The 15815-nt window shown below is 46.1% G+C and overlaps 1 protein-coding gene across 1 annotated transcript in view; it reads right to left on the bottom strand.

The window, feature by feature from the left end:
- SCNN1B (sodium channel epithelial 1 subunit beta) overlaps positions 1-11690 on the bottom strand; it is a 67812-nt gene extending 56122 nt beyond the window's left edge. Inside the window, exon 1 of the mRNA XM_053557651.1 lies at positions 11559-11690. The gene's annotated coding sequence lies outside the window, so the exon portion shown is untranslated. The remainder of the gene's footprint in view (positions 1-11558) is intronic.
- Positions 11691-15815: the final 4125 nt, after the last annotated feature.

Consider the following 15815-nt stretch of genomic DNA (forward strand, 5'->3'; position numbering starts at 1 on the left):
GGTGACCATAACGCTGGTGGTGATGGTGGGGACAGGAGTGCTGTGATGATGATGGTGGTGGTGATGACTGACGTACTTAATAGGGTTGTTGTGTGCAGATTAAATGAGGAAACAGGCTCAAGTCATTGCTCTCCAGGCCTCTTCTGGGCCATCTGGGTTCCCCAGGTCCTAGACCCCCAGAGTGGGTTCCACTGCATTGGGGTTTATGAAATAAACACCTTCCTCCTTAAACAGGAGGATGAAAGGCAAGAATCAGAGACAAGAAAAAGAAAGATGGTGTATTTCTCCTTTGCTCTTTCTGTTTCCCACTATGTCTCCATTTCCTGCCAACCTCTGAAATCTAGCTTTGTTCTTCCAGGAGGACCCAGGCTACGTGTTCCCTGTTTGGTGCCGGGATCAGGCTGGCAGAGTAGCTGGCCTTGGAACAAAGACCCTGGCCTCCCTGGGCTTCCTCAGCAACCTACAAGGCCACACCGGTAGGAGGCGGTCAGGTCTCCAGGGAGATTTGGAGGACGAGAATATGGTGCCTCAGAGTCACATCCTCTTGCAAGCTGGGCATTCGCTGGCCCTCTTTTGGGGGGCAGATTAGAATCTTCGCACACACAGTAACCCAAGGTGATTCCCGGCAGAGTGAAAAGCTGAAACCTTACTCTCGACTGCAGGTGAACCAAAGCCTTCAAGAGCTAAGTCACAGAGAAAAAATTTTCACTCCTCCTCCACACTTACCTCTCAGATGACACCAGGAACTGAGGAGAGGCAGGGTGGGGTGAACAGAGTGGATTCTGTAGTCAAACTGCTTGGGCTTGAATCTACCATTTGCTAGCTCTGTGTGACCTTGGGCAAGTTATTTAACCTCTCTGAGCCTGTTTTCTTATCTGCAAAATGCAATTACATCATCTGTTTCACTGGGCTGTTGTAAGGATACAAGGAAATCATGGAGCAAGAAAGTTCAGTTTCTCCATGTGGAAAACATGGGATAATAATTGGACCTCTGGTAGCTGAAAGATTACAATGAAATAATGCACATACCTGGCAGGTAATATATACTTCCAAATGCTGCCTATTTTATTATTATGACTATAGGACCCCATCAGCATTTATTTGACAAATCATAATATGTGTCGAAAAAGACACTGAGGCTAGCTCATCCCTGCAAACAACACAGCAGGGTTCCCAGATAAGGTGGCCGCGCCTCCTCCAGTGAACGAGATGCTTTGCAGAGAGTTCTTCAGGATGGGGTTTTTAGCCAACTAGATTGTAAGATCTGACAAGAACACAGCCCTGCTCATCTCAGACCCAGCCCCTTTGGGAATTCAGAATTGGAGTGAGGTTAGGGAGAGGATCGTAAGGTGGGAGTCTGAGGGGTCTCCTGAGGACGGAGAAATGTGGTTTGATCAACACTGTATTTTTAATGTCTAGTCCAATGTGAGACTGCATCCATCATCGTTCATTCATTTGATAAACATTCATTGAGCACCTCATGGGAGCTCATGTTATAGCACTAAATAGTCGCTGAATAAATGAATAAAATGAATAAAGACAAAATGCTTTGCTTTGGGGAAAGAGGCTTCTTCCCTCCTCCACCAAATGCCTAGCCTCCCTCCATACCTGTGCACCCCTCACCCCGGTTCTGCCTTCTAGAAGCAGCAGGCCCTCAGCCTTTGGCTGGGTCGGCCACTTCTTTGTCACCTACGCAAGGGATCGGACTCACACACTCAGGCCCTGAGTCTGATCTTTCAACTTTCCCTAAACTCTATAGATAAAGATGTTTGTGGCTTTTCCGCTCAGACCTCTCCCCGCCATGGCCCTACCCTCACCCCTTCTCCAGGCAGAGCAAGAACAGCACAGGGAGCAAGGCGGCATTTCTGGAGTTGGTCTGAGTAGTAACCAGACTGCAGCCCACGACTGGGGGCCAGGCAGCCATGAGCTGAACATGAGAGTGTGGCCCACAGGGCCCTTCCCCGCCTCTCTCCGTGTTAATAGATAATATTATCCTGGGGGCAGGTGAGGGGTGGGACTCAGAGGTTGCTAAGCCCCAACTCCAGCTTATCCCACTCCCTAACGCTTAACTATTAAATTGCCTGAGGTAGAATTAAGAAGTCTGGGAGAGTTTAACACCTAAACTTCAGCCTTAACGCTTTAGGGACAGAATCAGCTCCTGGAGCAGCCTAGGGTAAACCAGGACTCCCCTGAGCCCTTCTGGGGAGCGGCATAATGAAGGCCCCCTTCCTCCTCCTTAGGGACACCTGCCCCTACCTCACCCTCTGAATGCAACCAGGAAGCGGGAGGGGGGCAGGGGTTTCCACAAGGACCGGCCATGGCTGTTTCTTGTGGTTTTGGTTTCTCTCTCCTCTATCTCCTTTCTGTGCACCCCCAGCCCCATTAATGAGCACTTACCATGTGCCACCAGGCATGTTGCTAAACATTGCACACACCATCCCCCAATCTCTAAAACCATCCTTCAAAGGCTGCCTTAAAGTCCACAGCCTCAGCCCCCAAAGGTTCTTGTCTCTCCCAACCTGACATGGCAAGCCTCTATCCAGCTCCTTCTCACTGGGGTGCAAACTTTGTCCCCAAGAAGGGACAAAGGTGATCCCTCCTGGGGCAAGGGTAGGGTGGGGACTGGTGCCTTTTAACCAGGATTCAAAGCCTTAAGCTAAATCAGAGAGTCAACAACCTCCGCACACAGACAAAGGTGAGACACCCACAGAGGAATTTCAAGAATCAGCAGCCAGGTGAGCAGGAGCTAGTCTGGGGAGGTTATAAGCCAGTCACTGCTGAAGGTTCTGGGTTGAGTTGAATCAGGAGTAGCTCTTGAGAGAGGGTGAAGCAGACTGCCCAGACCTCAGGCCTCCTTCCAGACCTTAGCTTCAGAATGAGCTCCCCAGCCTGTGGAGGTGAAGCAAGGCTGCCTCGATTTGTCCTGGAGGTCTATTAGGAAAGGGTCATGCTTGCCAAAGGGCCACTAGCTCCCCAATCCTCAAGACCCTTCTAGTTAGAAAGGCACCAGGGAGGAGACAGTTGGGGTTGAACCTGGGTTCTGTTATTGCTGTGGCCCCTTGGCAGGTCTCTGAGCCTCTCTGAGCCCCAGTGACTTACAACCCCACCTCCATCAGCTGGGCACCCCAAGCCACTTCCAGTAAACCCACCCCAGGGAACTCTTACCCACGACTATATTTTGGCTAGGACCCTGTTTCCTTCATGTAAAAAATAAACTGTCCTTTTAAAAACAAAAAGCCAAAAAAATAAAAATAAAAATAAAAAATAAAATAAAATAAAATAAATAAATAAATAAAAACAAAAAGCCAAAAGACTTTCAGGCTTATTTCAAGTTTATTTACTTAACACACATTTTTTTCTATGGGCTGGACACTGTTCGAAGCATTTGACACATTTAGTCCTCATAATGTCCTTAGGTGAGAATTCTTACCACCTTCTCTTCACAGACTAGAAAACTGAAGCACAGAGGCGGGGCACAATTATCAGAGGGACTTTTTTTTTTTGTAGAGACAGAGTCTCACTGTACCGCCCTCGGGTAGAGTGCCGTGGCGTCACACAGCTCACAGCAACCTCTAACTCCTGGGCTTCCGCAATTCTCTTGCCTCAGCCTCCCAAGCAGCTGGGACTACAGGTGCCCACCACAACGCCCGGCTATTTTTTTGTTGCGGTGTGGCTGGGGCTGGTTTTGAACCCGCCACCCTCGGCATATGGAGCCAGCGCCCTACTCATTGAGCCACAGGCGCCACCCTATCAGAGGGACTTTATCTAACAAATGGAATCGGTGTAATCTAATTCTTTGTACCCTCAATGAATTCCAAACAAAAAAAATATTTTTTTTCAAATAAAAAGAAAACAACAAAACCCAAGCACAGAGAGAGGTTAAGTGACTTGCCTGATGTCACATAGCAAATAAGTAGCAGAGCCAGGATTCAAATATCTGTGGGTGAGCAGTCCTCACCTAAAGAATTATTGCATCTTTTGTGTGTCCCCATCAGCCAAGAAGATTTTGTTTGAATCTACATTTTGCAATTTACATTACGGAAACATAATTTATTTATAATTTTGCAAATACAAAAGGATATAAAAATCCAGACTTGAGGCTTTTACAAACACCATAGGTATCTGCTTATGTTAGTATTTGGTCCAATTTTTGATTCCAATCTCCATACTCTCTTAATCCTGACCTTTGATGATAGTCTCAGGCATACAGAGAGAGCACTTTGTTTGGATAAAGTATTTTAACACTTGTGGGATTCCTGGGAGGTCAGTTACACTTTGACAGCCCCATTTTATAGATGGGAAAACTGAGGCCGAAAGGGGTAGAGTCACTTGATCAAGTATCCACAGTTGAGCAGTGGTAGAACCAAAGACTAGAACCCAACCAATCTGATGTCAAAGCCCCTACCTTTTTATTTTTTGTTTCATCCCTGAATTTTTTTGCTGGCACGATATACAACACCAAATTTATTGTTCTAACCATTTTTAAGCATACAATTCAGTGGCATTAGGAATAGTCACTAGTCAACAAACACATGAAAAAATGCTCATCTCTAATCATTAGAGAAATGCAAATCAAAACCACTCTGAGATAGCACCCAACCCCACTGAGAATAGCCCACATCACAAATTCCCCCACGGATGTGGAGAGAAGGGAACACTTTTACACTGCTGGTAGCATTGCAAACTAATACAGCCTCTGTGGAAAGAAGTATGGAGAATCCTCAAAGAGCTAAAAGTAAATCTTCCATTTGATCCTGCAATTCCATTACTAGGAATCTACCCAGAAGAATAAAATCATTTTACCATAAGGACATTTGCACTAGGATGTCCATTACAGGTCAATTCACAATTGTCAAGATGTGTAATCAACCCAAATGCCCATCCACTCACGAATGGATTAATAAACTGTGGTATATGTATGCCATGGAATACTATTCAGCCATAAAAAGACGGAGACTTTACATCTTTTGTATTAACCTAGATGGAGTTGAAGAACATTCTTCTTAGTAAAGTATCACAAGAATGGAAAATCAAGTATCCAACGTAGGCAATACTAATATGAATCCAGTAGATAGACAACTGTGCGCCCACAGGGGAGAAAAACACAATTAAATGGGTGGGAAGTGACAGGAGAGGAGGGAGGGGGATTGGTGCACTCCCACCTAATATGCACACCGTACAGCACACCCTTGAGTGAAGGGCTCAACTGTAACATCAACATTACCTAATAAACACAAACAATTAGTAACCTAATCATTTGTACTCTCATATAAATCTGAAATAAAAAATATATTAAAAAGAGCATTCACAATGTCATGCAATCATCACTACTATCCATTTCCAGAACATTTCCATCATCCCAAACATGACAAAACTTGGTACCCATTAAGCAATAGCTCCCCCTGTCCGCTCCCCATCCCCAGCCTCTGTGACTTCTATTCTAGTCTTTCTGTCTCTGCGAATTGGCCTATTCTGAGTACTTTTTATAAGTGGGATCATACAATATTTGTCCCTTTGTGATCAAAGGCCCTACTTAAAAAAAAAAAAACTAATTCATTTTTTATCTGAAAACAATATACAATTTGAGTGATGTCAAGGGAAATGCCCCCTATTTCTAATGTCATGTTTCTTTTAAATAAGTAAAAGGTATGTGTGGCTAAAATTTATAACTATAATGTAATAAATGAACAGGGCAAAAAGAGTTCTAAAGAGTACCAAGTTGCACATAATGAAAAAAGTCTTCTTCCCCTCTAAGAGCCCTAGTTTCACCTCTGTGAGGGCAACTGCTATCACCAGCTTCCGGTGTGTTCTCCAGATTTTAATGTGCATAAATATATACATATATCAGCACATCTTGTCCCTTGTAAACACATGTGCACACACACGGATGGTAGCATACTATACACTGTTCTGTACCCTGCATTGTTCTTTCAACAACACAACTAGGAGATAGTCTCACATCCATTTATAAAAAGCTAATGTTTGCTTTGATTTTTTTTTTTTTTGAGATGGAGTCTCACTCTGCTGTCCAGGCTTGAGTGCCATGGCCTCATGGCACATAGCTCACAGCAACCTCAAATTCCCAGGCTCAAGCAATCCCTCTGCCTCAGCCTCCCAAGTAGCTGGGACTACAGGTTCTCGCCACTTTGCTTGGCTAATTTTTTTTCTTTCTATCGTTAGCAGAGATGAGGTCTTGTTCTTGCTCAAGCTGGTCTTGAACTCTTGGGCTCAAGTCATCCTCCTGCCTCAGCCTCCCAGACTACAGGAGTTATAAGTGTGAGCCACTGTGCCCAGCCTGCTGTTTGCTTTCTAATGGCCGTATCATATTTTCTCATGTGGCTGTTCCAACATTTACACTACTTAGTTCCATTCTGATGGACATTTTAGATAGTTCCAGTCATTTGTTCTTACCCATAGAACATATCCTTGTTCTGATATGTTGTGCCCAGTGCAAGGACATCCACTGGGTGAATTCCTAGAGGTGAAATGGTTGATTTGTAGGTTATGTGCATCTCCAATATTGACGTTTGCCTAGCTCTCCCCTAGAGCCTACACCAATTCGCACATTCATCTACAGAATTTGAGTTTGAGAGTGGTGATTCTCCACATTTTCATGCACACCGAGTGGATGACCAGTTGAAACAGGATCATTGTGGCTTTCTCACACATTTCTTTTTCTCCCTTTCTTTTCCTTTCTTTTTCTTTTGGGGAGGGCAGCTGAGAATCTTTTCATCTGTTTGAATCCAATTTGTAGTTCTTTTCTTGTGATCAGCCAAGTATCCTTTGCTCTAGTCTTTTTCTTTTCTGGATGGGGTATTTGGTCTTTGATTTGCAAGCACTATTTATCCATGAAATTAACTCTTAATAACTGGCATAACCGTGGCAAATATTTTATTAATTCGAAGGGCCTGGGTTTATGGGATTTTTTTGTTGTTTGTTCTTGATCACGCAGAACATACTGGCTTCTGTGCAGGCAGATGATGGGCTGTCCTCTGTCCTTACTGCTCCCCAGAGTTTCCAGGAGGGTGTGCAGAGAGGACAGGGTGCTAGTTTCTTGACTGGTAATCCTCAGCAGGACATGACCATCACCAACTTGGGCTTTTATCTTTGCCACTTGACCTAGGGCCTCCTTAAGGGTCCTCCTGCAGAGTTGTGGGGTCATTTCCCCCTGCTCAGTACTTGAGGCTGGACACACATTCTCACAGCGGCCAGAGGAGACCCTAGGGAGGCCCATGGGCACACAGGGACCTCTAAGAACAGGCTTTATGTAAGGTGGTGGTGGGGTAGAAGCAGGTCCTCAGATGCCTGGGGCATTCCTCACTAGGAAACAGCTCCTTTAAAAATCAAATTTTGCCCCAGGCCCTCAAGGTAAGCAGACTGGAAGCTGTAAGACTAGGAAGGAGAGCAAGTTTGAAAGAATAATAATCCCAGGAACTCCACTAGGCCCCTCAGTGACTTTCCTATCTGTAAAGGAATGGTTCCTTCCAGGCTCTAGGGCTGAGAGGAACGTGCCTTTGTCTTATTATATACCGAATCACTGGAAGGGCTTGTTAAAATACAGATTATTGGGCCCCACCCCCAGAGTCTCTGATGCAGGAAGTTGGGCTGGGTGGAGAATTTTCTTTTTCTTTTTCTTTTCTTTTCCTTTCCTCCCCCCCACCCTTTATTTTTATTTATTTATTTATTTATTTATTTGCGACAAAGTCTTGCTCTGTCCTTGCCCAGGCTAGACTGCATAGCCCATTGCAACCTCAAATACCTGGGCTCATGTAATCCTCCTGCCTCAGCCTCCTGCATAGCTGGCACTACAGGTGCCTTCCATGATGCCCAGCTGATTTTTTCTATTTTTAGTAGGGGTCTTGCTCTTGCTCAGATTGGTCTCCTGGCCTCACGCAATCCTTTGCCTTGGCTTCCCAGAGTGATAAGATTACAGATGTGAGCCACTGCGCCCAGCTGAGAAGCCACATTTCTAATAAGCTCCAGGTGGTGATGCTTCACGCTGCTGGTCCAAGGTCTACACTCTGAGATGCACTGACCTTGGTCACTCCTTGGGCTCTCCCATCTGAGGCTGGGCAGGTGAGTGAGCCTGGGCAAGCGGGCTGGGGGAACACAGGCCTCACTGTAGTCAAAATAACAATAGCAGACGCTGTGGGCCAGGTCCTATGATCAGGGCTGTGCATTTGTTCTCTCATCTAACCCTCCTAACACATCTAGGCAGTGGATCTTATAAGTACTATTTCCACTTTACAATGAGAAAACTAAGGCTCAGAGAGGATACACTGGCATTAAATAAGACAGATCTGGTGTCTGATCCCAGTTCTACCACTGACCCATTATAAGATTTTGGGCAGGTGGCTTACATTTCTTGAGCCTGTGTCTCTTTCATTAGCGAAATGGAGATCACAAAACCTGATTGTTGGGTAATTACAGGGGAGGTGATTATAAGAACATCTGAACACAGTAGTTACCCAAGAAATGCTCACCTTTATTCTTGCCTCAAGCCCCATCATGGCTTCAAGTTCATTTTGTCTTCCCAGACTCATCTTCCTGCCATTTTATTGCTAAGTGACATCAGACTATATCACTTCCTACACAAACTTGCTTGGTCATGACTCCAGGCTTTTGTAAGGTTGTTTCCTCTGTGGAATACCTTTCTCACCCCACTGCTTCAAAAGAACTCCTGTTTATCCTTCAAAACCCACCTTGTAATTCCCCTTCTTTGTATCCTTCCTTGAAATGTTGTTCTTTTCCCGTTCTTAAGCAGAAAATGTATCTAGGATTACAGCATCTTGTTTGAAGAAGGAGCTTAAAGTGTTACTTTCCTTCTTTCCTCTCCCCCCTCCACCTATGTTTTCATAGCATTTTATATGGAGTACAAAAGCACTGTTACCGGGACAGGCAGGCAGTTAACACCACCATTATCAACACCATCATCACCAATACTCAGCTAGTGTTTATTGTGATCTAGGCGCTGTTCTAAGAGTCAACACATGTTGACTCATTTAATGTCTAAATCACCCTTTGAAGGTTTTACAGACCCCTATTTTACACATAAGGAAATGAAGTCACAAAGACGCTCAACACTTTGCACGAAACCATTCCACTAATCCATGGCACAGCTAGGAGATAGAGATGGACCCAGCAGTCTGTTGTTAACTTTTGGATTACGTTGCTTTTTGTGAATGAGGGCTGAGCCAGGTGAATACTGTGGTGTCCTGCAGCGTGCCTTCCCTGTCTAAAGGGGCAGTTGAATGTTGGGCCTGGAGTTGCCAACTTTTCTGATTTCTCAAGAGGATCCACAAATACAAAGTTTCCCATGACATCTCCCACTTTTTATAATCTTGAGGATATCTGCAATAGTAAAAAGCCTGGGCTTCACAAAAGCTGCCTATAGCCCTTTTTTGTGACTTCTGCAGCCTCTTATATTCGAAAGGTGGGCACCTCAGCTCTCTTCATTTCTGTGACTTGGTTCAGGACCATGTACACAGTAGGCCCTTTGTAAGTGCTGTGACACTTCCACAGAGAGTTGAACTTGGCTCCCAACAAGCAGAAATCTCATCTTTGGCTCTCACCCAGTGCTCAGGGCTTTCTGGTTTGCATTTGGGGTGTGGAAAAAGTCCTAAATGGTGGCTCTGAGCACCCCCAACCCAGGGCCATCTCAGCGTGTCCCCTGTCCAGGACAAGACTTCTGCTCACTGATGATTGATGCCCAAGTGTTTTATTTGCATCACCCCACTGATACACTCAACAGTTTGGAGATGTTGCCATTATTATCATGCTCACTTTACTTGTGGCTCAGAGAAAAGGAAGGGAACGTCTCGAGTTAGGAAGTGCTGAAGTTGAGATTATAATACAAACATCTCTGATTATGTTGGTTCATCAACCTGGCTGTTATCAGGGCATTCCACCAAACTTGTGATGGTTCTGTCCACATTCCAGGGCAAACGCGTTCTCCTTATGCCACAACCTGGATAATTATAGGACCCTGGACACTCTAGTCTGTCAGCCTATGGTTCCTAAGTCCTTCTGTCTCCTATTGGTGGGCAGGGTGGCACTGCAGGCCACCTAGAGAGAACCCCTGGAGCTGGTCCATGATGAGACCTTTGCCCACAGGGATGGACAGGCAAAGCCCACAGGGTTCAGTGGGGATTGCAGCTAGAGGAAGTGCAGTGTTTGTTCTTGGTCACAGACAGACAGAATAGAGGTGTGCCTACACCCCTCTGTGTGTGCCTACACCCCTCTGTGTGTGCCTACACCCTTCTGTGTGTGTGTGTTAGGACAAAGAACAGGAAATTGAACTTAACCCAGGGATATCAATTTATAGAAGAGGCTGAAATAAAAACCAGTCCAAAATTTTTTGTCACCGAAAATGTTCAATACCCATGGGGGAAAACTATGCCACAATTTAAAGGAGTAAGCTAGATTTATATGCAGGAACACGAATAACTCTCAAATAAATAACTGGATAACAATCAAATGATAAATTGCTATGTAACTATATCAAGTTGCAGAATGATATAGACAGATGGTAGCATTTCTATAAACTATCTGCCCACCGCATTACTAAGTATTTTTACATATTTTCTATGAGTACATATATATGACTGCACAGGTACCGGGAAAGGACTGAAAGGAACACCCCCGATTATGAAGATGGTTACCTTTGGGGAGCAAGAGGGCAGGGGTTGGAAGGTGATAGAGGAGGAAGAGTGGACCCCTGGGTTCCTCGTGGAGTTACGCAGTTCAGTGGGTAGCAGGTTGGGTCACAGGGATGTTCAGGGAGGGTTCAGACAGGTACTGGGCCACCAGGGACAAAAGCCAGCCTTGGCTGTTCTGCCCCCACTCCCTGGTGGAGGCAGGGTGAGGAGTTATTGTGCCCCCTCTCTAAACTCTGTGCTTCAGTTTCTCCACCAACACTAGTGTGGGGAGGTCCTTGCTCTATATCCCACACTCTTTGTGTCCCCTACCCACCGCCAGCACACTTAAGCAACATGATATTAACCTGCAGAAACCCCAGGAGGATAAACTGCAGGGGTTCGGATCTGGTCTCCTCTCCAGCACTCCCCACCCCCACCAAGGGGACATTTAGAGAGAATAAGCTCACGTTCCCCGGAGGAGGCGGGCTGACAGAGGTAGGCTCTGCGGTCTGACTGTCTGCGTTCCAATCTGGATTCAGCAACTTGCCACTGGGATCTAGGGAAGTTTCGTCCTCAGCCCAGCCCACAGGGATGCTGTGTGGGTGTAGCACCCTGAACTTCGCACGCCCACACAAGTTTCGGGGCTGTCACCTCTCGAACGACAATGCGCCCCGCCCCTCGGTGCGAGGACTCCGCAGCTCTGTCCACTGACCCGGACCCCCGCGGACCCTCGCCCGGCGCCCGCGCCGCTCACCCGGGGCTTCCCGCCCTCTAACCCCGCTCGCGCCACCCCCCGCTCCCGGGTTCAGCCCTCGGCCCGGGTCCGGGGCGCCTCGGGCAGGCACCCAAGCGCCCTCGGGTGGAAAACTGAGGCCCGGACAGCAGAGCGCTTCCCGGGGCGGGCCGGGGGCGCCGTCGTACCTGCTCAGGCGACGATCGGAGACCGCCAGGGTGCGCGCTGCCAGCGGCGACTGCGGCGGAGGCGGTGGCAGCTCCGGGAAGGCGGCGGCAGCGAGTGGAGGCGGCGGCGGGACAGCCGGCGAGCGCGGCCGGACCGCGGGGGAGGGAGCAGGCGCAGGGGAGGGGAAGCCCCGGGAGCGCCCGGGGCGGAGCTTGCAGCGCGGCCACCGCACAGCCCGGCTGCCCCCGCCACTCCCCACCCTCCCGACCCGCTGCAGCCCGCGCCCTCACTGGTGCCCCCACGCGCACACTGGACGTCTCCCTCCGTTCTTCGGGACACCCGTAATTCCCAAAGCGCCACAAATATACCACATAGACCCCTCGTCCGCCTTGTCCCACACACAGACACACTGTCTCTTTCTTCCCCCCACCCGATGTAGATCGCAGGCCACATTTGTGAACACTCCGTCCTCCCCCACGCGCTTACCTGTCCCTCTCACGTCGGCGAAACGCATCACATACACCTGTGCAGCCGCGCCCAGATCACATCCACACCCCGCCAGCACCATGTCCTCGGGCGCGCTGGGGATTTTAGCGAGGCCTGTGCAGCCAATTTCCCCGGAGCGTCCCCGCGACCCACCCCCACCTCTGGATCAGCTCACCCCTGCTTTCCCAGTGACCTGCTCCTTCCCTGGGTCTCAGCTGCCCTCTCCAAGGTCACTCCCAGATCCCAGTCAACCTCCATAGGCCCGACCTTTGCCTTAGAAATTCAAACTTTGGGCCTCTGGTTCCACCCAGGTGGGTCCATCCTCAGAGCACGGCCATTTCTCTCTAATCTTCCTTCCATTCCAATATTCTCTTCCCCTCAGGTTAAGCTTCTGCTATCATTTCAGGCATTTTTTGGGCTAATATTCTTAACACTTCCTGTATGCTCCTCCACAGGTCGTCTTAATACAGGATTTCTCAACGTTTTGGGTCTCAGGAATCTTTTGCACTTTTAAGAATTATTGAAGACCTTGGCGAGCTTTTGTTTATGTGGATTATAGCTATTGATACTTTCCATAGGAGAAATTAAAACCTAAACTTGAAAATTTTTTACTAATTCATTACATGGTAAGAATAGTAAATCCACAGCATGGTCACATAAATTAATTGTTTTTGTGAAAAACACTTTCTGAAACAAAAAATCAGTGAGAAGAAGGACACTGTTTAGCATTTATTGCAACTCTCTTTAATGGCCAGCTTAATGAGAGGTAGATAGAGTCTCCTACCTGCTTCTGGATTCTGTGGGATGCAATATGCAGTTTTAGTTGAAATAATGAATGAAAATCCAACTTCAGATAATTTGATCCCCCATTGCTTTTGCACTTTCAGTGCAAATGTCAACACAATAAAAAGGGCAAATAACATTTTTAGTATTATTATGAAAATGATTGGGACCTCCCAGGAGTCTATGGATCACACTTGGAAAACCACTGCTGCCCTAATATATTCAATTGTGACCATATACAATTGTTGATATTTGACTATTATTGGCCTACAAAAATAGCAATTTCATATGGTTCAACCCAACACCTGTTAGTTCTGAGGGTTCCCCTTTTGGGTCACACAGCATTTTTCCAGCCAGGTCCTGTTGTTGGACACGTTCAGATGAGTTCCCTACGGAAGGACTAGGTTGCTGTGATCAGCTTGTGCAATTGACGTCCGATTTTTGTGTCATGATTTCCAATGTGTGGAAGTTGCAGTTTTGGAAAATCTAACAACTCCAAACTGGTGATATTAGGCTGACAAATTTTAGGGCACTGTAAACAAAGAGTGTTGTGTTCCCATGTTTGGCTTGACTTCCTGAAGAGTAAAACAGCTTCTTTTCCATTTTTTGTTAGGGACTCTAGTCTGAAGGCATCAGAGAGTGTCCACATGGACCTTAACTGGCTGTTTAGAGCTATGGATCATTTAGCCAAATTAAAGAAAATCTTTTTCTAGATGAAGATATGTTGACTTGTACTGAAGTCAAATGAATTCAGATCTGAATGGATTTATGACTCATTTGAGAGGTCTCTAAGCATGCCCCCCACCCCCACCCCCATGTTCTATTGACTATTTTATAATATTGAGAAAAAATAGCCCTGCTTTCTTTATTCAAATTAGTGCAATTCCAAAATGAGATATGAAAGGAGATTCAAGATCAGCTAAGCCAGCTCTGGTGATCAGAGGTAAGTAGATGATGAAGACATATTGCCCATTATAATAATCATTTAAACCAGTGATTTTCAACTGGTGTTGTTATACCTAAAGCGGGTGGAATAGAGAAACGGCCAGCACACTGAGTCCAAATTAAGCAAGGGTCCTTTATTAATCCGCTGGGCTGAGAGCAGACTCACACCTCAAAGTCTCTTTGACCCCTAGAAGCAGGGGTAGAAACCTTTTATAAGGGGCTTTTGGTAAGAAAGGGGGAGTCCTTAATACAAGCTGAATTTCACAACTGCCAACACCTGATAAGGGGAGAGCTTACAAGGAGGAACTGGGGTTTTACAGGATTTTACAGTTATTACCAAACTCTTTCAGCTGAGCTTCCTGTTAAAGGGGGAGTGTTGAAAACCATTAGCAAGATGGAATTAGGGCCTAACAGTGTGTCTCAGAACATTGGTGTGCCACGAGAAGATCTTAGGTGTGCTGCAAAACTTTTTAAAGATTATTAATTAAATTATTTTTGAAAGGAATTCAAAGCACAGTAAGCATATTTTTTTACTGTTTTTTGATCAACATAATTTATTTTATTATTATTATTATTATTATTATTATTATTTTTTGAGGCAGAGTCTCTCAATCGTCCTCGGTAGAGTGCTATGGCATCATAGCTCACAGAAACCTTAAACTCTTGGGTTCTAGAGATCCTCTTGCTTCAGCCTCTTGAGTAGCTGGGACTACAGGTGTCTGCCACAAGGCCTGGCTAGTTTTTCTATTTTTAGTAGAGATGGGGTCTCCATCTTGCTCAGGCTGGTCTTGAACTCCTAAGCTTAAGCAATCCTCTGCCTCCTAGAGTGCTAGGATTATAAGCATGAGCCACTGCACCTGGCTGATCAACATAATTTAAGTGTGCCTCAGAAGTTTAACTATAGGTTCATGTGTGCCGTGAGATAAAAATGGTTGAAAAACACTGATTTAAACAATACTTTGCAAGAAGATAAGATAAATATTATTTCTTTTCAAGAGCTGGGGGAAACCAAGCATCTCTTCTTGGTTTCATCCCCCATTCTACTTTAGGTAACTGTAACTGATTTAGCTCTGGGGTCACCACTCCTTTTTCAACCTCTAGCCTATACTTTGAACTTGGGGATGTTGATTTCATTCAGGGTCGTTCAGGGATACAGCCCATGCCTAGCAATCAGAACATTGTATTCCCCTTGGAGTAGTGATTTGTTCATGGGAGGGAACATGACTCAAGCCAGATTACCCATGGTCAGGTAACCTGACCTGAGCTCTCAGGGAGTTCTACTGGCTTGGGAGCTGTTCAGATGGGGGAACTAATTATACCTGGGAAGACACTATATAAGAATGGAACCTACCCAGAAAGATGACAAAGAGGAACTATGTCCTGATACCATCATTTGACCCACTTAACCCTATCTCTGAAGTTAGCTCTACCCTCTGGTCATTTCAGATAAGTGAAGTCACACGTTTCCTTTTTTGCTACATCATCTTGAGTTTTCTGTTGCTTACAACCAAAAGACACCTAACTGATTCTGATGAAAATTTTATCCACACTGTAAAAGAAGGAAGTCAGGAGGGACAGCTAATGCATCTATTTACAGAATGTTGACAGACTGGAATGTCTGGCCCCAAACTAAGACTATAAACAACAAGCACAAACATAAAGTCCAACAATTAGGCTCAGGCAGGCAGAAAGGGCGGCCCTGGCTGACGTCATACGCTACTCCCTGAGGTAGAGAATAAGGGGCCTCTCAGACATGCAGCGCCACCTGCAGGTCAGGAGGCCCTAGGCACTGGGTCTCTGGCTCCCTCTGCAGAATCCTCACTTTCTGATCAAAGTCTCCTTCCTAAGCCACAGCAAGCTCCCAGCCTCTGACCACACACACCAGCTGACTCTGTGCATGTCCTTTTGTTATCCCTTTCTCTTCCCAGCCCTTTGCTCATCCCCCCATTACTATTACTACTACTACTACCCTGTTTCCCCAAAAATAAGACAGTGTCTTATTTTAAGGTGTGCTCCCAAAGATGGGCTAGGTCTTATTTTCAGGGGACGTCTTATCTTTCCTG

This window comes from Nycticebus coucang, chromosome 12, assembly GCF_027406575.1.
Source record: "Nycticebus coucang isolate mNycCou1 chromosome 12, mNycCou1.pri, whole genome shotgun sequence".
In the NCBI taxonomy this organism is placed as follows: Eukaryota; Metazoa; Chordata; class Mammalia; order Primates; family Lorisidae; genus Nycticebus; species Nycticebus coucang.